We start from the raw sequence: 23,916 nt of genomic DNA, 5'->3' as shown, positions 1-23,916 counted from the left end.
ACCTGTCTCCTATTGGTTGGTCTTAGTTCCCGCCGAGGTGATTGGGCTAACGTGCCTCCCCGCCAGGCTCCGGTTGGTTTCAGGGAAGGCGGGACGAGAAGTGTCCTTCCGCTTTAAATCGCGGGTCGTTGCTAGGGGCGCTTGGAGCCGGAGGTTTGTGGGGACAGTTTTTATCCGGGGAGTGTGAACCGCCCTAAGACTGGCAATCGAAGACCTTGTACGGAGAGTTGGGTGCCTGAACTCTGGTTTGATAGGCTCCTTGCTGGCTCCAGTAATCCGCACCAGAGTACGTTGGGCTCGTTTTTCTCCGCGCTATGTACTCGCCCACCCTTGCGCGGGATTCCGGGCTCTTCCGGCTCTGGCGCGGTCTTCAAGGCTCTGGGTGGAGGGCTCCAGGACTCGCCGTCGGTGGTGATGCGACGCGCTACAGTGGGTGTGAGCGCGCGCTGTGGGCGAGTCCATTCGCTTCTGACTAGCTTGCCTATCGCGTGGTCCGTTTGAGGAAAGTTGGTGCGTTTTAGTCAGGGAAGAAGTCTGCAAGTTGCCGCCTGGTCAAGGTAATTTTACCAGCGCTTCCTTCTACTCCTTACCCTCCCCGCTCCTCCCCGCGCCCTTCCCGGTACTGGTTTTAGATCTGCTCACGCAGAGCCTTGGATCCGGGATTCGTACGGCTCACTGCTTTTTCTGTTATTCATGGAGAATTTAGCTCACGGTGCCGCCTTTTTGTGCTTCGTGCTCCCTGCTTCCCTTCCCTAAAGGTAGGAGAGCAACTTCATAGTTTCAGAGAAAGGCTATAAATGTACTATCTGTTCGGGAAAGATAGCCTAGTTAAGCCATTTGATGGGCAGTGTATGACTGACTGAAAGGGAAACGCCAGGGTTCCATTCCAGCCAATGTGATGCCACTGGTCAAGTCTTAACTTCTCCAGGCGGCTCTGTATCTCTCAAGAAAAGTTCGTATTTGGTCCTAGTTAGGTTTGTGAATGACGAAAGCAGTTCAGTCGTGGGGGGGATGTAGAAATATTCCTTTCGGGTATTGAGATTTGTTTTTCCCATCATTTATGTCCTACGTTCCTAAATTCAGCAGGAATATCGTTTTGTGGTCCCTAGCCAATCAGATGTTTGACACTAAAGAAACCGAGAAGCTCCAGGTAGCAATCCTCGGGAATGTTAGATTTCTGAGAAAAGAACAGTATTCTTTAGGTTTCCGGTCTACTAATGTGGCCTTTCTGCTGAAAAATGCCAGTTAAGGGGCGCCCGCGTGGTTCAGTGGGTTAAAGCCTCTGCCTTCGGCTCAAGTCCTGATCTCAGGGTCCTGGTATTCAGCCCTGCATCAGGTGCCCTGCTCAGCAGGGAGCCTGCTTCCCCCTTTATCTCTGCCTGCTGCTCTGCCTACTTGTGATCTCTCGCTCTGTCAAAAAAAAAAAAAGAAAGAAAAGAAAAGAAAAAGAAAAAATGCCAGTTAAATTCATTGTTCCTGCTCTTTCAAAGTTATTTTGAAATTAATGTATAGTAACTGTATACCTACGTAGGTATTACATGTAAGCCTGTGTAGCTACTTGAACATAATAATATTTTCTGAACACTCAGGGATGCAAGGTGCTCTGCAGCCCCGACTAATACCAGGTATGGCGGTGAATGTCTCACGAAATCACTTGAAGTGGAATCTCCTCTAGGTAAATGTGTTTGTGCCCCATTTATCATAAATGAAGGGGAGCTGGTAGCTGATGGTGGTTAATAAGGGAAATCTTAACTTTCTCCCAAGAAAATAGATTGTCATGGCATTAAAAATCCGGCACCTAGTATATAATTTCTTCCCCATCATCAATTCAATAAATGTTTCATTAAAAAGTTGAACCAGGTGTCCCTCTGACAAAAATGACGAAAGGAGCCACAGAAGACAAAAGAGAAATGAATGTAGTAAAACATGAGAGAATGAGCTACATTCAGAAACAGAGAAAGGTATCTAAAACGTACTGGGGAGCTAGGCACATTGGTCCTGGAGCAAAATGAACTGTGGCAGAATAGTGCCGGATGGACTGGAGATAGTAACCAAGTGAAGAAATCAGTAAGAACTGGTCCCTAAACTGAATTCTTTACATTCCTGAAATTGCCTGATTCATAAATGTTTCTGACTATACATAAACTAGAAAATACTACTCTAAAAAAGATACCTGAATGTGTGTGTGTGTGACTTATAAAGAGAAATGACAGAGGGTCAGGAATTGTTTAGAAAACTAAAATCATTAAAGAAAGCACCTTGTACTTTGGTGGCAGCAAAAGCAGGAAACTGGCATCTGGGGAGCTACTGTGAGACTACAGACACAAGCTTAAAATAATTTTACAAGCCCAATGCTATCTCTTTGAAATAAATGAAATGAGACATTAGCTACTTTAAAGTAATTGAGAAGAAACAAAATGTGCTATATACCTAGAACAGAATATTATTTTAGCCTTAAAAAGGAATGAAATTCTGACACATGCTACAACTAGGATGGAGATTGAAGACATTATGCTAAGCGAAATAAGCCAGACATGAAAGGACAAATATTATATTATTCTACTTATATAAGGTATTGAGAATAGTCAAATTCATTAGAGACAGAAAGTAGACTAGTGGTTACGGGGGACAGGAGAGGAAGGGGCAGAGGAATTATTGTTTAATAGGTACAGAACTTCAGCGCAGGATGATGAGAAAGTTCTGAGGATGGATTGTGTGTGATGGTTGCACAATAGTGTGAATGAACTTGATGTCACTGAACTGTGCAGTTAAACATAGTAAAAATGGTAAATTTTATGTGTATTTTACTGTAATAAAAATGACGTTTTTTAAAAGGACAGTAATTGAAATGTGAGTTCTTTGAGGAACAGTACCATGTCTTACTCAGCCTAGCACATTGCACATAGTAGAGGCTCTAGAATGTTTGTTGAGTAAATAAACAATTACTGATCAATTGCAGTAAACATACTAGTTGTATAGAGATTGATATATGTGTCAGTTGGGGAATTAGAATAAATAAAGAAAATTCAGTATTTCAAATTGCCACTCGTAAAATTTAACACTAATATTTCCTTTCTTTCTTTTTTTTTTTTTAATTTCCTAGGTGGAGTTTGGTTGGTTGGTTTGGGTTTTTTTTATAAACTTGACAAAAGTTTGTTGGTCACAACTTTTTTAGGTGACATACTGAGAGATGAGAAGGACTGTTTCTTCCTGGACAAATGCAGATCACTTGGACATTAGTTAAAGTTCTGCAAATGGTGGAGAAAAGGAACAGTCCTTTAAAAAAAAAAAAACTAAAAAAATTTTTTAAAAAGAGTTCCGCATTCACCCACAAAATGAGAGTTCTCAAATATCTTGGTACTTTTTTGCACATTTTTTCAAAGAAAGAAAAATGACCCCCTAATTGAAAGCTGCTGTAAGCATCTTAAGAGATGAAACACAGAGGTCTTAATATATTACAATTAAGTACCAATAGATTAGAAGCCTTGTCATTCCACTGCAAGTAAATGAAATAGTTTGGTAAAGTTAATACCCCAACAAATATTGAAAATACTCAGATTTGTTAATGATTGTCCTGCATTATTACCTTGTGTCAGACATTCCTGGGTGCATGGCAAAAAATATACTTATGTGGAGAATTTTGTAAGTGATTTCAAATCAATCTATAATCCAGGTCCCTTTGCTCTTTCTAGATATCATGTTCCCTAAATCCATCTATCTACTTTTATCTCTAGTAGCTATAATTTGTTATTTATATAAAGAGACATTTTAGATTTGGCTGCTTCACCTTATGATTTTTTTTTATAGTCATTACAAAATGAAGTCATTTATTCTATTCCTTATATGAAGCTTTAAAATAAGCAAATATTTTTCACCAAGGATATTGAGAGATTCAACTAGCTTGTTTTTTTGCAGGCCTCTTAAGAAATACTAATTGGCTAGTCCTGGCCTACCTGACTGAGCATGGCAGGGGTACTAATACAGCTTCATTGTTGGACTATTTGGGACTCATCTGATGGGCAGCAATGGCTTGTGGCATACTAGCTGAAATTCTTAGAACTGTGCTGCAGTTTGAGACACTGCCTACTCAGTCCTTTCTTTTTACTCTCCTTCAGAACTCTATCACAGTTTACACACTTTCCCACCTTCTCTTCCCTCCCCTTTTGTCTTTCATAGACATTTTTTCTAAGAAATCTTCTGCATGTCATTGTCGGCCAAATTGTGTTCTCCCCAAAGTTCATATGTTGAAACCCTAACCACCCAATAACTCAGAATGTGACTGTATTTGAAAATACATCCTTTAAAGAGGCTGTGAAGTTAAAATGAAACCCTTTGGGTGAACCCTAGTCCAGTCTGACTGGTATCCTTATGAGAAGAGGAAACTGTACTCACAGAGATACTCGGGGTGTGGTGCAGAGGAAGGGCTATGTGAGGACACAGCAAGAGCATGGCCATCTGTAAGCCAAGGGATAGGCCTCAGAAGAAGCCAAACCTGTTCATCTCTTGATTTTGGACTTCTAGGCTCTCCAGAACTGTAAGAAATAAATTTCTGTTGTTTAAGGTACCCAGTCCTTGATAGTTTGTTATGGCAGCCCTAACTAATACACATGCCAGATCCCACCTTGCAACTGCTCAGAGGATCCAAACTAACACAAGTGGTGCCAGGAAAGGTTCAAAACACAAAAACAACAACTAAAAAGGTTCAAAACACAAAAACAACAACTAAAAAACCCAAAACAAAAACAAAAGCTAGATAATAAAATGAGGGTTCAGGACCAGTTCGCTCACTAGCTGGTGGGCAGAGAGAATATTATCCTGAGTAGTATTGGGGCATGGGTAGTCCCAGCACAAGGTGGTGACCCAGCTGCTAAAGATTTCATCAGCAGTGACCTGGGAAAGCATCCCAATGGAGGAGAAAGAGAAGAATACAATTTCAGGCATTTGAAATATATAGGGGTGGGGGTGGGCAGTACCTTCGTGGACAGTGGAGTTGGCTGGTCACTGCTAAGTTGTATTAACACTCAGGAGGGATAAGGAAAAAGCAAAGGTCCCCCTTGGTTACTGACCAAGTATGAGAGACAGAGGACCTCTTTTAGTAATTTACAAAGAGGATTTTATTTCCTGTTGTGGAAGAGCTGAAACAGCTATGCCACAGACTCAGGACACGTTAGAAGCACAAGAGTCCCAGAGACATTAAAATGTGTGGCCAAAGCAGGTTAGGGCCCTGGTTGTGGAAACCTGAAACAAGGTATGGGACATCTGTATGTACAACTGTAAGGATGTTAGCTCTGCAGACCCTCGTGAACTTTCAAAGCTTGCAGAGATGGGCTACCTCTACATAGTAAGAACTAGTAATTCCCCAAGTTGAAAGACACTGCAGAGCCATTCCTTCTCCCCTGGCTGCCATGCTAATAACTAGAGTCAAATCCTAGCATAACCCAGCTGAAAACATGCCTGACCTGATAAAGGAGAAAAGAGATCATATACAAAGGAGCTGTAAGAATTAGCTAGCATACACAAAGAAGTCAGGGAAGTACCCTGCAATTGAGTTTTAAGGTTACTTGATAATGGGAGCTGGAATATTAGACATAGATAATCAAGAATTTATTGACTTAGGAGCACTTTCTTGAGTCAGGACTTAACACCCTGGCAAGAACTTCTAGGGATAAAACAACTCACTGTTGGGGTATCTTAGAAACCTAAAGAAAGTGATGGCCAATGCTGTGCAAAGTAGAAATGTTAGGGTTGCCCAGGCTTATATGGTAGAAGAATGAATTAAAAGACTGGGGGATGTGGACATGCTGGAATGGATATGTGTGAGGTCAGAAGTTCCATCAAAGGGTTATGTTTCACAGGAGAGCCCAGAAGATAACACAAGAAGGCCTGATAAGGGGCAACAGCACCAAGAAGTTCTCTGCAGTCCTGAGCTAATAATAGCAGTCACAGAGTTATGGTTCATTAATAACTGGGGAAAAAATTCCGCTTCCCCAATTAGTATAGGCCAGATGGTGACAATCACTAGAAACCAGGAGGCCACAATTATAAAGACCAGCAACATCTGACGAGTGGCAGCCAAACTCACAGGGAGTTGTGGAGATGGATGTAGAGCTTGACATCTGTAAGGGTGAAATAGATGAGAAGACTATTAACATCTATAACCCCAAAGGGCCAAAATGGAAGAGCAGAATACTGAGGGTGATTCCACCCAAAAATCATTATCCCTTGCTCAGTGTCCAGATCTGAGCCACTTTTTAGATCTGGAAATCATTGACTTAGAGATGGCAGATCTTGCTTCAGTGCAGCAGGTATAAATGTAATGATTCCCCGGTCCTTTCCCAAAGATACCTGTAGCTATTTATTTTAGTGATTACACAGTGGGGAAGAGGAGTAACCAGAAAATTTGAGACTCAGGGCCTGAGTTGACAGTATCTTGAGACCCAAGCATTATCACGGTGTCTTGTTAGAATGGAGGCAATTGGGGACCGGTAGTAAATGGGGTTCTGAGTAAAGTCTAGCTTACAGTAAGTAGGTCATTGTGTCTGTGGACCCACCCAGTGGTCATTTCTCCAGTTCCTGAGTATATAATTGGAATTATATACCAATATAATTGGTATAATTATATACCAATATAATTGGTATAATTATATACCAATATAATTATATACCAATATAATTGGTATATAATATATACCAGTCACACCCAGTGACTGCAGTAATACCAATGTTAAATCCTTGACGTGTGTGAAGGGAGAGCTGTTAGTGGAAACATCTGAAAATGGCCTTCCACCCCGGCCAACATAGTAAATTAAAAAACAAAAATATCAATCCGAAGGGGTGTGGTGGAAATTAGTGCTACCATAAAAGACCTAAAGAATTGGGGGGAAATGAAAGATGGTCCCTGTCATATCTCCATTTAATTAGCCTGTGTGTCCCCTGCAGTAAGTAGGTAGATTGCAGAGAATGGCTGTAGACTACCATAGGCTTCAGCAGATAAGAACCCCAATGCACATGCTATGTTTGATATGGTCTTATTGCTGGAGCAGAGTAATAAGGCATCAGGACACGACGTGTGGCCAGTGTTTTATTCAATGAATTATCTTCCATTCTGATTAGGAGAGAGCATCAGAATGGATTCACATACATTTGGGACAGATAACTTTTCACTTACAGTATTGGTTAGCTCTGCCTTCTGTCATAATAAAGCCCAAAGAAATCTGATCCTCCTGGCCATCCCAGAGTAATCACTTTGACCCACTGCATCAGTGACATCGTGCTGCTCAGATGGCACAAGCAAGGGGTGGCTTGTGTGCTGAAGGCATTGGTAAGACCCATGCTCCAGAGAGTAGAAGAAAAATGCTTTAAAGATTCAAGGGCTGGCCACTTTAGTTATGTTTTTAAGGGTCAGCAGGTCAGAAGTATATCAGTATAGCCCTCCAAAGTCAAAGACAAATTGTTACATCTTACATCCCCTACCACAAAGAAGAATGCACAGGGCTTGGTATGTCTATGTTCTGGAGCAGTACATACCACACTTAGGAATACTACTATAGCCCATTTACCAGGTGACAGTGAAGGTTTTCCAGCCTTGGAGCCCAGAGCAGGTAAACTTCAGGCTATAGTACAAGCATCTGTGCCGTGTATTTCTGTAAAATCTTGGAGGTGTTACAGTGGGAAAAGAAATTTGGAGCTTGTGATAGTTAATTTTATGTCAACTTGACAGGGCCATGGGGTACCCAGCTATTTGGTCAAACATTATTCTGGGTATGTTTGTGGGTGTGTTACTGGATTGATAGAATGAGTAAAGCAGATTGCCATTCTTAATGTAAGCGGGCCTCATTCAATCAATTAAAGATGTGAATAGAACAAAAAGACTGACTAAGAACTCCTTCAGGCTTGGACTGAAATATCAGCTCTTCGTCGATCTTGAACCTGCCAACTTTTCATACTGGAACTTAAATCATTGGCCCTCCTAGTTCTCAGGCCTTTGGTTCAGACTGGAACTACACATCAGCTCACCTGGGTCTCCAGCTTGATTACTGCAGATCTTGGGACCTGCCTCCATAATCATGTGAGTCAATTCCTTATTATAACTCAATTGCTATAGCTATCTATTCTATATCTATACTTACACCTTCATCTATATAACTATAATGGTTTTGTTTCTCTGGAGATCCCTGGCTAATAAAGATCTTGACACCAGCAGGGGAATACAGCTGAAACAAAAAACTAAAAATGTGGAAACAGGTTTGAAACTGGGTAATGGGTGGAGTTGGAAGAGTTTTAAAGTACATAGAATACGGACCTTAAGGACAATTCTGGTGAAATATCAGATAGAAATAAGGAACATGTTACTGAAAACTGGAGGACAGGTGAACCTTGTTTTAAAATGGCAAAGAACGTTGCTGAACTGTGTTCTAGTGTTTCATGGAAGGTAGAATTTGAGCAATGAAATTGAATATTTAGCTGAGGAGATTTCTAAGCAAAATATTGAAGGAGGGGCTTGGTTCCTCCTGACTGCTTATTGTAAAATGCAAAAGGAGAGAGGTGAATTGAAGAAGCAGTTGTTAAGGAAAAAGGAACCAGAACTTGATGATTTAGAAAATTCTCAGCCTATCCATATTGCAAAAAATAAAAAAGCATGTTTTAAAGAGAACACCAATGGCACAACTAGATTATCACTTGATAGAGCTTATGGGATTACATGAGCAGAAACAGAGCCAATTGGAACTGAAGGGGATGGAGACGAGACCAAATGAAGGAAGGCTGTTGGGCTTACTGAATTTGACAGGACAGAATTATAGAGCTGTTTGGCTGCGGGCATGCACTCTTCTGCAAAAAGAGGGAGAAATGACCCTGAAAGTTATTGAGAGGGCCTCTGCCTCAGTTTCAACAGCCTTGAGAGTGGGACTACCCAGCAGAACCCTAGGGATGATGCTGCTGCCAACTGTACCTGGACGGCAGAGCATTGAACCAAGGAGGGTTCAATGGAATCTAATGGAATTGTTGCCTTGCTAAATTTTGAACTTGCTTGGGACCATCACCCCTTCCTTCTTATCCTTTTTGAAATGAGAATGTGTATCATATGCCTGTCTCACTGTGGTATTTTGAGAGCACATAACTTGTCTGATTTCACAGATTCACAGCTGCCTCAGGATGAATCAATCATACTTCCAATCTCACTATATCTGACTTAGATGATATTCAGATGAGTCGATGTTGGAATGAATTAAGAGCTTTGGGGCTTTTGGGATGGAATGAATGTATTTTGCATGCAGTAATGACACGAATTTTAGAGGGGCATGGGTGGGATGTTATGGATTAAATGTCCCCCCATTCATATGTTGAAGCCCTAACCCCACATGTGATGATAAAGAGACAACAGAGAGCTCTCCCTCTCTCTCTGTCCTATAAGGACACAGTGAGAAGGTGTATCAGTCTACGAGTCAGGAAAAGAGCTTTCACCAGATCCTGATCGTGCTGGCATCCTGATCTCAGACCTCTGGCCTCCAGAACTGTGAGAAAGTAATTTTTTCTTGTTTCAGTCATCCAGTCTATGGTATTTTGTTATGGCAGCCCAAGCTGACAAAGACAGAGCTTATAGTAAGCCCTAGTGAGAAAATCACAGTATAGTCCTTAGGACTCTGGAGCAAGGCCATGCCATCCACAACAGAGAATTATACACATTTTAAGAACCAGCTACTAGCGAGAACTAGATACTGAGCCTTGGTGGAGACAGAACACTTAACCATAGTATACCAAGTAACCATGTGTCCAGAACCACTTGTTGTGGACTGAATTCTGTTGGTTCAGATGGACCCAGCAGCATCTGTTATAAGATGGAAATGGTACATATGGGATGGAGATCAAGCACAATTGGGGCACTTGTAAGATGCATGCTCAGGTAGCCCAGATCCCCATGTAACCCACCACAGCTGCACCAACGCCATGAACAGCTGAAGGAAGAAGGGTAAAGCCTAAGTTTGGTTTATAGATGAGTCAGCTTAGTATGTGGGAGCAAACCAAAATTAGATAGTGGCTGCATTATAGTCACATTCCTGAGAGTCTTTGAAAAACAGCAAAGAGTGAAAATCTTCCCAGTTGGTAGAGTTACAAGGATCATCCTTGATCATCTGCTTTGTGTATAAGGAGAAGCAGACTAAAGTAAGAATGTATATAGATTGTTGGGCAAGGTGTCAGTTGCCTGGTAGGGAACCTAGTAGAGGACCTGGAAGGAAAAGGACTAGAAGATCAAAGATAAGGAGATCTGGAATAGAGTCATATGGATAAATATACAGGAGTTGGCATGAAGTGTGAAGATTTTTTTTATCAAATCTTGCATCTACCAGGGAAGAGGCACTAAGCAATCAAGTAGACAAAATGAATCATCCATTTGTCATTACCAGTCTTAATCATTGGCCACCTTGGAACCAGCATGATTGTGTGATAGGTACTGTTATCCCTCTCTCAGATTTTCACGTTGAATTTCTAACTCCCAGTACCTGTACCTTAAAATGTGACCTTATTTGGAAATAGGGTTGCTGCAGATGTAATTCGTTAAAATGACATCATACAGGACTTCAAAGTGCAGCAGTCATAGCTTCTAGTTCAAAGGGACCCTTGTGTCTCTTAATAGAAGTGCAGTCCTTTCATCGACCAGTATCACAGCCCTATAGATCCCAGATTATGACAAATGTGGGTATGCGTCTAGTGGATCATTGATAGTAAAAGTAAATGGGGCCGTTCCTGCATCCATTCCTTGGTTACTGGGCCCATGTATTTTTCCTACTGGGGTCATAAAGAACTTTGATTTAAGGTCATACCGAAGTATTGTGGTCCTCTAATTCAAGTACGTTCTCATAAGCAGACAGCCATGTGAAGACAGACACACACAGAGAGAATGCCATGTGAAGATAAAAACAGATCAGGGGTGCCTGGGTGGCTCAGTTGGTTGAGCGACTGCCTTCGGCTCAGGTCATGATCCCGGACTTCCAGGATCGAGTCCCACATCGGGCTCCCAGCTCGTTGGGGAGTCTGCTTCTCCCTCTGACCTTCTCCTCTCATGCTCTCTCTCACTCATTCTCTCTCAAATAAATAAATAAAATCTTTAAAAAACAACAATAACAACAATAACCGAGATCAGGGTGATGTAGTAGAAGCCAAAGAATGCCAAAGATTGCCAGCAAACCACCAGAAGCTAGGGTAGAGATTTTCTTTCACAGCCCTCAAAAGGAACCAAGCCTGCTGACACCTTGAGCTCAGTCTTCTAGCTTCCAGAACTGTAAGACCATAAGTATCTGCTGTTTAAATCACCAAATGTGTGGCACTTTGTTAAGACACCCCTACGAAACTAATACAGGCACATAAATGGAGTGGCCATAGTGGCAGGGATGGAGACTATGTACAGGTCCCAAAAGCATGGACTCCAAATTTCCAAGGCTGATAGCTATTGATGTCTTAATGTCCAACCTGTCAGCAACAGAGACCAATGCTGAACCCCTAATATGGCACCGTTACTCAAGGAGACCGACTGGCTAGTTGGTGACAGGTTGACTACATTGGGTCCCTTCCATCTTGGAGGAGCCAGTGGTTCATTTTTACAGAGATGGATAGCTATTCTGGGTATGGGTTTTTCTTTCCACCAACAGGTCCTTACCCAACAGTACTATATTAGGCCTATGGAATGGCTGATCTACAAACAGAATCCTGTGTAACATAGCATCCAACCAGGGCCCCATGCTTCATGGCAAAAGAGGGGTAAGAGTGTACCCATTTCCATGGGATCGGTTCCACTGGTCATCCATTACCATCCAGAAAAAGCTGACCTTATAGAGAGCTAGAATGACTTTCTAAAGGCACAGGTAAAGAGCCACTCAAGGGAAATATTCTGGAAAAATTGTGTATTATTCAGGATGTGTCATACACATTAAATCAAATGGCCTCAATTGCTGTAGTCCATCACACTAACCTTCCTATTCTATCTTTCCCTTCAGGAAGAGTGGCCATGTGGGAACCATGGAAGAGCTTCTCCCCAAACCTGAATGGAGAAATAATGATTTTTTTTTTTAAGATTTTATTTATCCATTTGACAGAGAGAGTACAAGCCATGAACAGCTTGTACAGGCAGAGGGAGAGAGAGAAGCAGGCTCTCTGCTGAGCAAGGAGCCTGATGCGGAACTGGATCCCAGGACCCTGGGATCATGACCCGAGCCAAAGGCAGACGCTTAACCAACTGAGACACCCATGCACCCCAAGAAATGATTTTTTTTTTTTTAAGATTTATTTATTTATTTATTTATCTGAAGAGTGCAAGCAGGGGGAGGGATGAGGCCAGAGGAAGAGAGAGAGAAATTCTCAAGCAGACTTCCCATTGGATGCGGAATGCAGGGCCCTACACTCGATCCTAGGACCCTGAGATCATGACCTCAGCTGAAATCAAGAGTCGACCACTTAACCGACTGAGTCACTACGGCGCTCCTTGAATGAAGAAATAGATCTTTGGAGCAAAGGAGTTGAATTGTGATTCTGAAAATGGGCCACTGGATTCCCTTTTATGCAAAACAGTTAATTGTGGCCCCAACTACTGACCTGGATCCACCAATATGTTCACAACTGAGGCCATTCTCACAACTCATTCTTAGCTAAAGACTGAGCATCATGGGCTGGTATATCAGGCTCATTCCTTTCAGACTTGGGATTCCACTAATGTGCCGCTTTGGCTATAGAACTACCCACAGGATTTAGAGCTCACAGGGAAATTTAGAGAAAGAAACAGCAAATTTATGCAAAGGAAGCTTAAAAAGGAAATAAAGATAAAATCAGAAATCAATAAACTAGAAAGCAGATATAGAAGAGCCAATGCTCATTAATCAACAGTCAACAAAGCCAAAACGTATTAATCTTCAAAAGGACTAAAAAGATAATCAACTCCTAGCAAGACCAATCAAGGAAGAGTACAAAAAGCACATTACCAATATCAGCAATAAAAAGGGGATCATTAGTACAGGCCCCATAGACAATAAAAATGAGGATATTATAAGCAACTTTTTTTAAAAGATTTTATTTATTTATTTGACAGAGAGAGAGATCACAAGTAGGCAGAGAGGCAGGCAGAGGGGAAGGGGAAAGCAGGCCCCTCGCAGAGCAGAGAGCCCGATGCAGGGTTGGATCCCAGAATCCTGGGACCATGACCTGATCCGAAAGCAGAGACTTAACCCACTGAGTCACCCAGGTGCCCCATAAACAACTTTTTACCAATAAATTTGACAATGTGGATTAAATGGAAAATTTTCTTGAGAACTAAAACTAAACAATAATAAATAGAAAATTCTGTATTTTATATTTTAAAGAAATTGAATTCATAATTTAAAATCTTTCTACAAAGAAAACTCCAGATGGCTTCACTGGTGAATTCTTTCCAACATGTATATTTCTTTTAGAAAGTCATAAAATGCGTATTGACACTTTCTAATGCTTACATATTACACATTCTATTCATGGATTAACTTCCCCCTGCTTCATGCATCATTTATTTAGCACCTACTATGTGTTATGTTAAGAGTTGTACATAAAAAGATGAATAAAGTTTTTGGCAGAGGGAAACTTCAGGCTGATGGAAGACTACATATAATCTAAATGCAGTGAAATAAATGCTAATAAAGATTTGCATAAAGTGCTATGAGAGATGGGTATGAATCCAGGGGAGGGAAGGCTTTCCAGGCTTGAGAGATGGAACAATGTGCCATGTACTATGAGCATAAAAATAGCTGGCAAGGGGCACCTGGGTGTCTCAGTTGTTTAGTGTCTGCCTTAGGCTCAGGTCATGATCCCCGGGTCCTGGGATTGAATTCCGTGTCGGGCTCCCTGCTCAGCGCAGAGCCCGTTTCTCCCTCTCCCACTCCTGCTTGTGCTCATGTTCCCGCTCTTGCTGTCTTTCTCTGTCAAATAACATCTTTAAAAAAAAAAAATAGCTTGTAAATAAGAGGACATTCCTTCTCAGTATTCCTTAATGGGTCTTCTCCCCTTCTTCCCTTAAATTTGTTGGTACCTCTGGGTTCTGTCTTTGGCTTCCGTTTTTCACTCTCCCCAAACAACTTACTCACTCTGACATTTGTCCCTTTCATATATGTTAATCATTTCAAAATTATATCTCCAGTCTCTACTTCTTTCTTGATCTCTATGCGTAAATATCCAAGTGTCTAGAGAACTCACCTGCTCAAGAACTTTGACCTGCACTTATTTTCTCCTCTCTCCTACATCACCATTTTTCTCTCCCTTCTTAAAAAAACAAAACTTCTCCCTTGATAGCATGTCTGTTCCACTACTGCATTATTTCTCTGTTCCCTTTATATGGTGGTACTTCTCTCTCTCTTTCTCTTTCTTTCTTTCTTTCCTTCTTTTGAGCTATCAACTGTATCTTAACCTTTATGAGACAGAAAATGTTTTATGAGCCTTTTATCCCTATCACTCTTCTGAGACTTCTCTTATCACCAGTAACCTTCGTATTGCCAAATCCAGTTCTCAACTTACTTGACCCAAGAGTAGCTTGGCCAGTTGATCATTTCCTCTTTCTTGAAAAACTGTCATTACCTGGCTTTCATCCTCTACTGATTTACTTCTCATCTCATTAGCCACTCCTTAATTTCTTTGTTGGCTCGTCTTTCTCTTAACCTTTAAGTATTGGAGTATTCTAGTTTCATCCTTGGACTTCCATTCAGTTTTTGCTTAAATTCATCATAGCAAATCTTAACTAATTCTATCATCTTAAATGTCATCTATATGCTAATGATTCTGAAAATTATATCTGAGGGCTCAGCCTCTCCCCTCAATTCGAGACTCCTGTCTCTACTAGCTACTTGAACATCTAACAGTATTCCAAACTAAACATGTCTAAAGCAATTCTTGCATTTATCAAACCTAAGTCCCTTCACTCTTCTCCATCTCAGTAATTGGCTCTATGATTCATCCTGATGCTCAAGCCAGAAATGTTGGGATCATTGTTGATTCTTCTCTACCATCATTCAATTCATCAACATGTTACATCAGTTCTGCCTTCAAAACATATCCCAATTCTACCAGTTCTCACCACCTTGATCACTTCTACTCTAGCCCAAACCACCATCATCTTTCACCTAGATCCCTTCCTAACTGGCTACCTAGCTTCCACACTTCCCTCACAATAGTGTATTGGGAATGATCCTTTTACAGTGGAAGTTGGAATATGCCACTCCCCTGTTCAAAACCTTCCAGTGATTTTCATTACACTAAAATAAAATCCAGGGCGCCTGGGTGGCTCAGTCAGGTAAGCATCTAACTTCAGCTCAGGTCATGATCTCAGGGTCCTGGGATCAAGCCCCGCATCAGACTTCCTGCTAAGTGGGGAGTCTGCTTCTCCCTCTGCCCCTCCACCTGCTTGCGCTTGCTCTCTCTCTCTTTCTCATTAATAAATTTAAAAAAATCTTTAAAAAAAACAAAGTTCTTTCCATTATGTATGAGGCATTCATTATCTGATCTCTTGCTATATTCCAACTTTATCTTCTTCCACTCTCCCCTTTTTTTCTGCTTTAGCCATAGTAGTCTTTTTTTTTTTAAGATTTTATTTATTTATTTGACAGAAATCACAAGTAGATGGAGAGGCAGGCAGAGAGAGAGAGAGAGAGGGAAGCAGGCTCCCTGCTGAGCAGAGAGCCCGATGCGGGACTCGATCCCAGGACCCTGAGATCATGACCTGAGCCGAAGGCAGCGGCTTACCCCACTGAGCCACCCAGGTGCCCCAGCCATAGTAGTCTTATTATTGTTCTTCAAACATATCCCATCTCTGGACATTTGCACCTATAATTTTCTCTCCTTGAATAGTCTTTCTTCAAATATTCACATGGCTCATTTCTGTTCAAATATGACCTCCTTGTAAGGACTGCTCTATAACCTATTCTCACCTTCATTTGTTATGATTTTACTCTGCTCTATTTCCTTTCACAGCCTGTAATACTACAAGGGATCATATCATGTATGCATTTGTTTATTGGACATTATCTGTCTTCCATTCTAGAATGCAAACTTTGTACGGACAAGGAATTTACCTGTTTTGTTCAGTCACCAAGTCCTATCAATTCTACCTCTTAAATACATCTTCAACCCACCTTCCCTATTCCCACTACCTTTGCCTTTATTCAGTTGCCATCATCATTGGCTGGGACTATTATAGTATTCTCCTCCTCGACATTTTGCCTTCACCTTCATTTATCCAGGCCTTCTGCCACCTTCTTGCTATAACTCTCTAATAGTACCAAATTTCTTGTATCTCCTCATGTCCTTGTGTCTTTTTTGTTTTTTTTTTTGTTTTTGTTTTTGTTTTAAAGATTTATTTATTTATTTATTTGACAGAGATCACAGGTATAGGCAGAGAGGCAGGGGGGTTGTGGGGGAAGCAAGCTCCCTGCTGATCAAAGAGCCCGATGTAGGGCTGGATCTCAGGACCATGGGATCATGACCTGAGCTGAAGACAGAGGCTTTAACCCACTGAGCCACCCAGGTGCCCCCCTTTCTTGGTTCTTCTATTTAAGTGCCCTCTCTTAACTTTCAGAGATAGATAAATATTTCTTCCCTGTGGCCATACTTCTATTGCATTTATTGTAAAGCAGTGAATTTGTTTGCATATATGCATGTCTCTTATTAAACTGAACTTCTTAAAGGAAGAGAGGTGTTCCCAGGGTATAGCTCCTGTCACACAGTAAGAGATGTATGGAGGTGGGATTAGGGCATGGAGAATGTTGTAGAAGGAACCATGTGTATGAATACTCTGAGACATAAGAGAGCTTGGCATCTTCAGAGAAGAGAGAAAGCTAGTGTAACTGGCCCAGTGAATGAGGGCCTGTGACAGAAGAACAAGCTAGAAAGATTGTGGGAACCACATCATGCAAAGTCCCTGTTGGATATGGTAAGGATCTCAGACATTATCCTAAGAGAAATAGGAAGTTTCTAAAAGGTTTTAAGTAGGAGAGCAAGATAAATTTTGTATTTAAAAAAGTCATGGGCACCTGGGTGGCTCAGTGGGTTAAGCCTCTGTCTTCGGCTCAGGTCATGATCTCAGGGTCCTGGGATCGAGTCCCACATCGGGCTCTCTGCTTATTGGGGAGCCTGCTTCCCCCACCCTTGCCTGCCTACTAGTGATCTCTCTCTCTGTCAAATAAGTAAATAAATTCTTTTAAAAAAAAACAAAAAAAAAAAGTCATGATGCAGGGCGCCTGGGTGATGCCATGAGTTAAGTGGCTGACTCTTGGTTTCGGCTCAGGTTGTCACTTCAGAGTCCTGAGTTTGAGCCCCACATCGGCTCTGTGCTGAGCATGGCATGTGCTCAAGACTCTCTCTCCCTCTGCCCCTCCCCCCAAATAAATAAATCTTAAAAAAAAAAAAAAAAAAAACACAACCAGTCATGATGCACTATGTAATGAATGGATTGAAAGGATGCAAGAATGAATGCAGAGAGACCAGATGGACATTATTGCAATAGTCCAAGCAAAAGTGAGGATAGATTGGGCTGGGTTGATAATGGGGATGGTGAGAAATAAGTAAATTCAAAATATATGTTAGAGGTAAAATGGGACTTAGTGATAGAATAAATGAGGGGGTGGAGAAGGTAGATTGCACAACTGAGTGGCTGGTGGGGTCATTCACTGAAACACAGGAGATTTGCCAAAGGAGAGTCAAAGGAGCAATAGGTACGCTTTCAGAGGGTAAGTATGAGATGCCTGAATATGAGACATGTAAAGGGATATGCCAAAAAGGCAGCTGAATATAGACAGAGGTATGGATTTCAGAAGAGAGGTCTGGGCTAGAAAAATAAGAGTCATGAACACACAGATTGTATGTAAAGCCATAAGAATTAATAAGAGAGCCTACGGAGAGATTGTACCATGAGATGAAAAGAGGATTACAGATGATGTGGAGCTGAGAAAAAATTCGTTAAATTGGAGATAATAAGAATATGAAACTGAGAAGCCATAATGACCTTAATGTTACCCAGGAGAATGGCGGAAGTAGAGGAGGGGAGGAAGGCTGTGAGCCAGGTGCTTGTTAAAGAATGAGGAAAACGGGGACGCCTGGGTGGCTCAGTTGGTTAAGCAGCTGCCTTCGGCTCAGGTCATGATCCCAGCGTCCTGGGATCGAGTCCCACATCGGGCTCCTTGCTCAGCAGGGAGCCTGCTTCTCCCTCTGCCTCTGCCTGCCATTCTGTCTGCCTGTGCTCGCTCCCTCTCTCTCTCTGATAAATAAATAAAATCTTAAAAAAAAAAAAAAAAAAAAGAATGAGGAAAACGACCAAGAGTTTGAAGGAAAATTGCATTGGGAGGGGAGAAAAGATGAGTGGATGAATGATATAAACCTCAGAAAGAGATTTTACAAGAAGGAGAAGGAGTAATGAGAGACAGCCTAAATATCTCAACTATCTACTGTTTTAGGTACGAGGATCTTCAGGAATATCTTCAGAATGTTCAGGTTAAATAGGCTCAAAGAAATTGTACCACTGCTGTTCCAAAATAAGCCAGTCCCCTGGGGCTTAAAGCAGGGGAGGTGAGGGTGTGGGAAGGTGAAGCTGTGGCAAGGTGGCATGGAATGAGAGTGGGAACAAAGTGGGTCATAGGAGAATGAACTAACACCGACGCAGAAGGGACGAAAGGAGGAACAGCTTGAGGAAACATCTAACATAGCTGGAGATTGAGTTTAGCCAATTAGCCAAACATGCTTATGTAACAAAATCCCAGTAAAGTCTCTGGACTCTGGGGTGCCTGGGTGGCTCAGTGGGTTAAGCCTCTGCCTTCGGCTCGGGTCATGATCTCAGGGTCCTAGGATCAAGCCCTGCATCGGGCTCTCTGCTAGGCGGGGAGCCTGTTTCTCCCTCTCTCTCTGCCTGCCTCTCTGCCTACTTGTGACCTTTGTCTTTCTGTCAAATAAATAAAAATCTTAAAAAAAAAAAAATGGCTGTACCATTAAAAAAAAAAAAAAAGTCTCTGGACTTTGTGGTTCAGAGAAGTTCCTGGTTAGTGAGCATAGTGGTGCTAGGAAGGTGGTGCATCTGGATTCCATAGGGAGAAGGCATGGAAGTTCTGTGTTTAAGACCCTCCCATGGGATGCCTGGGTGGTGCTGTTGGTTAAGCAGTTGACTCTTGGTTTCTGCTTAGGTCCTGATCTCAAGGTTGTGAGATTGAGATGCACGTCGGGCTCTGTGCAGAGTGTGGACTCTGCCTAAGACTCTCCTTTTCCCTCTGCCCTTTCCCCACCTTTCTAAAAATAAATTAAAAAAAAAAAAAAAAAAAGACCCACCCAGACCTCACCCTGTGCGTCTCTTCATTTGGCTAACCTGATTTGTATTTTTTAAATAAAGCTAATTTTAAGTATAGCACTTTCCTGAATTCTGTGAGTCATTCTTGCGGATTTCTGAATGTGAAGGAGTCACGAATTTTCACCAAATGGTCAAAAGTATGGCTGGCCTGGGGACCCCAAGCGCGGCTGAAGTCTGAAGTAAAGTCAGTCTTGCTGAGGACTGTGCCCTTAAACCTGCAAAGTGCGACACTAAGTCTGGGTGGTTAGCATCAGAATTGCTTTGCAGTTGGAATTGATGTCAGAATAACTGGTAACAGAATTCTACTGAAACTCATTTTAAAAAGTAAAAGGAATTTATTGGTGCACATTTCCAAAAAGTGAACAAGTATATCATTTCAGGCATGGCATAATCCAGCAACTCAATGTGATCAGCACAACTCAAATCCAGCAACTCAAACAGTGTGACCAGGTTATCTGTTCTAGTTTTTTTTGAGACTGGCTTCATTCTCAGGCAAACTCTCCCTTCCTGATGCAGGATGGCTGCCAATAGTTTCTGAGAGTATGTGCTTTTGAATTTATGTCCAGAAAAAAGGGTGGTGGGAGAGGAAAAGAGAAATTCTTATGCATTTAAATAGTTGTCCAAAAATTGAGATAATTGGTTTGAATTGAGGCATTTCCATTCTTGAATGAATTATCATAAAGAGGAGCATTGCCATAAATCAAACAGACCCTACCTCAAAAGCCAGAGGTAGGATTTATCATACCCAAACCATCTGGCTATGAATGACTTTCTTAAGCAAAATGTGGGTGCTGTCATTAGATATGGGATATGAGTACTGTGAAGGCAATAGGTAGTGAAAGTGTTCTGTTGGTAGTTATTGAAGTGACTCTTCCTTTTGAAAATTAGCTGCATCCTGGAAAGCAATCCCAGATTCTTTTTTTTTTTTTTTTTTTTTTTTTTTTGAGACGCCTGGGTGGTTCAGTAGGTTAAGCCTCTGCCTTCGGCTCAGGTCATGGTCTCAGGGTCCCAGGATCGAACCCTGCATCAGGCTCTCTGCTCAGGAGGGAGCCTGCTACCCTTCCTCTCTCTCTCTGCCTGCCTCTCTGCCTACTTGTGATCTCTGTCTGTCAAATAAATAATTTTTTTTAATCTGATTATTAACACAAAAAAAGATTTTATTTATTTATTTGACAGACAGAGACCACAAGTAGGCAGAGAGGCAGGCAGAGAGGAGGAAGCAGGCGCCTGGCTGAGCAGAGAGCCCGATGCAGGGCTCGATCCCAGGACCCTGGGATCATGACCTGAGCTGAAGGCAGAGGCCTTAACCCACTGAGACACCCAGGTGCCCCAATCCCAGATTCTTTTAGTTCTTAAATTCTACACTTAGGAATTGTTCTATCTGTACTCCAGGTGGCTTAAGTATCCCGCAAGGTTCTCTTAGAAACCTAATGATTTGCTGGTGCAATTCTGAAAGAGAGAAATACAGCTTGTCAGATTATGGTACAACTCATTTTCTCCAGAGATCATTTATGTGACAACTTAATTATTCAGAGAATAAAACCCTAAAAAATGCTTGCACTTAAAGAGTTGATAGAGGAAGATGACTCTGCAAGAACAGCTCTATGCCCTCAGGTCTGTAAAACAACTTGGAACTACCAAAATATATGTCACAAAGTTTATATACCGGAACTGATAGACTTTATTTTTGGGACACATTCCTAGATCCTCACTTAGAGCAAATTTGCATGGTTCTAGATGCAGTTCTAAAGGTTTAGTTATCTGATGTATTGAATGTCTATTGGTTTTGCTTGTTAACTGTCTATTTTTTCTTCTTTAGGCAAAAACACCCTGATTTGCTTGGAGGGTAACTAGATCTCTCTAACTTTGAGTTTTGTGGTTTTGGTAGGACTGATATTACCCACAAGGTCCAAGAATGAGCATTTGGCCAAGATCTGGCCAGTCCTTGACCACAGTGACTGATTCTGAAATGGGAATGTGGCCCAAATTAGGACGTTGAGAGCCCTACCCAGAACTTTGCTTATGACACTTATGGGATTGCTAGATTGTTAAGATGTAATAAGGCCGGATCAGCCTCCTTCTCTGCTTCCTACCCACCATCACAGGAACAGCAGGAGTAAAAGTTTGTTTCTGGTCCTTTCTTTAGGATTAAGTCCTAAAAGTGGTGTTGCTAAGCTCAGAAAAGTGTAAATTCTAAAGACTTTGGGTACACACTGTCAAGTCGTCCTCTGTATGGACACAACATTTGGCTTCCCAGCACTCCTGCCTTTGGAGAATCCTTTCCCATTCTATAGTAATCCTACCCCAAACATGTGGCTCAGATGGAGCTGATCCAGCTCCCAGGCTCCAGAGTGGTCATGGTGACCTGGCCTGGCCATCAAGAGAACTCCATTCCCTTGACCCAGACAGTAAGCAAGAAGTACAATATGAACTTGGGTCTGCAGCACCTATCTCTTCACCATGTAGAGAGAGCCTGCCTGAGAATATAGCCACGCAGAGGCAAGCAATGAAGCAATGAAGAGACAGAGGTAGAGACAGAATGAATCATTTGAACTACTGGATCCATCTGCATAAAGCCACTTCCATTCCTTGAACTTCTCAATGCATAAGCCAAAAAATTCCCTTTTTCTGCTTAAACTAGTTTAAGCTTAGTTTCTGTTACAACAAATTCCTGCTACTGCTTTCCTGAAAGAAACACATTGTCTAAATGTGTTCCTTACGAGCTGTGAATGAGTGTCCGGCCCTCCCAAATCCTTACACATTGAGAATTACCTTTAATAATAGCTTTGTTCATACATAGGCCAAAAAGATTAGATTTTTAGCAAGGTTGAATATTATATTAACCCTTATCTTTTATTTCATTAAATTATCAATTTTTACATGAACTGTATCCTATAGGATAATGTTACTTAAAAAAAAAGAAAAAAGAAAAGTCAGACTGATGTAGGATAGCATAGTGAGAATCCAACTGGGAATGAAACCAACATAAAGGAAATCAGAGCAAGGAGTTGGAGAGGCAGAGACAGAGGAAGAACCCAGCTCTGTTGGTATAATTTGGGCCTCTGGGACCAGTCATGACTAAAACTCAGACTTTTCAGTTACAGGAGGCAATAAATTATTTTTTCCTTAAGCCTGGTTGAGCTGGGTTTCTGCACTGGAAGAGTCCTAACAAACTCATCTGGTTTTCTGGTCAAACAAATTAGAAGCAACAATAGAAGAGGGGTTTTGGCTTGGAGGAATGTGAGTTAGCACTAGTTTCTCCAATTTTTTTGCACATTATAAATTCTGAACTCTTGGGGGCACCTGGGTGGCTCAGTGGGTTAAGCCTCTGCCTTCGGTTCAGACACGATTTCAGGGTCCTGGGATCGAACCCCACATTGGCCTCTCTGCTTGGCGGGGAGCCTGCCTCCCCCTCTCTGTCTGCCTGCCTCTCTGCCTACTTGTGATCTCTCTGTCAAATAAATAAATAAAATCTTTAAAAAATTGATTCTGAACACTTAACGAAATAAATACCAAGTACCAGTTTTGGTACTTGGTACTGATAGCAAAGGAAGGCAAAGGAAAACTACAGAATCTCCCTCCCTCTCTCTCTCTCTCTCTCTCACTGAGAAAGGAAGAAGCCGGAGGGGTGGGGGGGGGTAGAAAGGAAAGGAAGGGAAGGGGAGGGGAGAAAAGGAAACTCTTTGGGACCCTGGTTATGATATCATCTCTTACAGTACAATATCTTACAGTACAGAACAATGTTTGATAGTACTGATAGCATTCCTTATCTTTTTTTTTTTAAAGGATTTTATTTATTTATTTGACAGAGATAACAAGTAGGCAGAGAAGCAGGCAAACAGAGAGGAGAAAGCAGGCTCCCTGCTGAGCAGAGTGCCTGATGCCAGACTCGATCCCAGGACCCTGGGATCATGACCCGAGAGAAGGCAGAGGCTTTAATCCACTGAGCCACCCAGGTGCCCCTAGCATTCCTTATCTTTATAAGTGTCCTCAGTGGTCTCTCATACTTCTTTGGTTCCACTCTCAGTGAGTAATTATGATACTAGGGCAAAATTGCATTAATAATGTTTCTCTTTTAATTTCCTGCAAAACCAAAATACTGGATTTTACTTTTTACATGTTCACAATTCATAAAGTTTTAAAAAAAACTAATAAAACTAAGCCTTATTTAACACACTTGATTTTATTTTATTAAGATTTTATTTATATATTTGATAGAGACAGAGGTCACAAGTAGGCAGAGAGGCAGACAGAGAGAGAGGAGGAAGCAGGCTCCCTGCTGGGCAGAGAGCCTGATGTGGGGCTCAATCCCAGGACCCTGGGATCATGACCTGAGCTGAAGGCAGAGGCTTTAACCCACTGAGCCACCCAGGTGCCCCTATTTAACACATTTTAAAACAAAAATTGTACACATTGAAAAATGTCCTTTTGGTCACTCCTGGCAATGTGGCTTTTTTGCAACTTTACTGCTCCCCTACTCCCTGCCACACACATCCATCATCTCTGATGTAGCTGGTCTGAAAGAGCTTCAAGGCTTTCTTGCCCAGTTTAGCTCCTCAAGGAATTTTCAGGACTACAGTCTC

At 41.8% G+C, this 23,916-nt stretch overlaps 1 long non-coding RNA gene across 2 annotated transcripts; it reads left to right on the top strand.

Annotated features, from left to right (window-relative positions):
• Positions 1-7: 7 nt before the first annotated feature.
• LOC106003533 lies at positions 8-12,149 on the top strand. 2 transcript variants are annotated; one of them, XR_001176081.2, is made up of 4 exons: positions 8-557; positions 1,590-1,675; positions 3,104-8,068; positions 11,991-12,149. It is a non-coding gene; the product is annotated as an uncharacterized LOC106003533 (long non-coding RNA). The 2 variants fall into 2 exon arrangements; XR_001176080.2 differs by having other exon boundaries at positions 22-557; positions 7,892-8,068.
• Positions 12,150-23,916: the final 11,767 nt, after the last annotated feature.

This window comes from Mustela putorius, unplaced genomic scaffold (assembly GCF_011764305.1).
Source record: "Mustela putorius furo isolate JIRA1106 unplaced genomic scaffold, ASM1176430v1.1 tig00000585_pilon_pilon_pilon, whole genome shotgun sequence".
NCBI lineage: Eukaryota > Metazoa > Chordata > Mammalia > Carnivora > Mustelidae > Mustela > Mustela putorius.
This window is presented reverse-complemented; position numbering and strand designations above follow the sequence as displayed.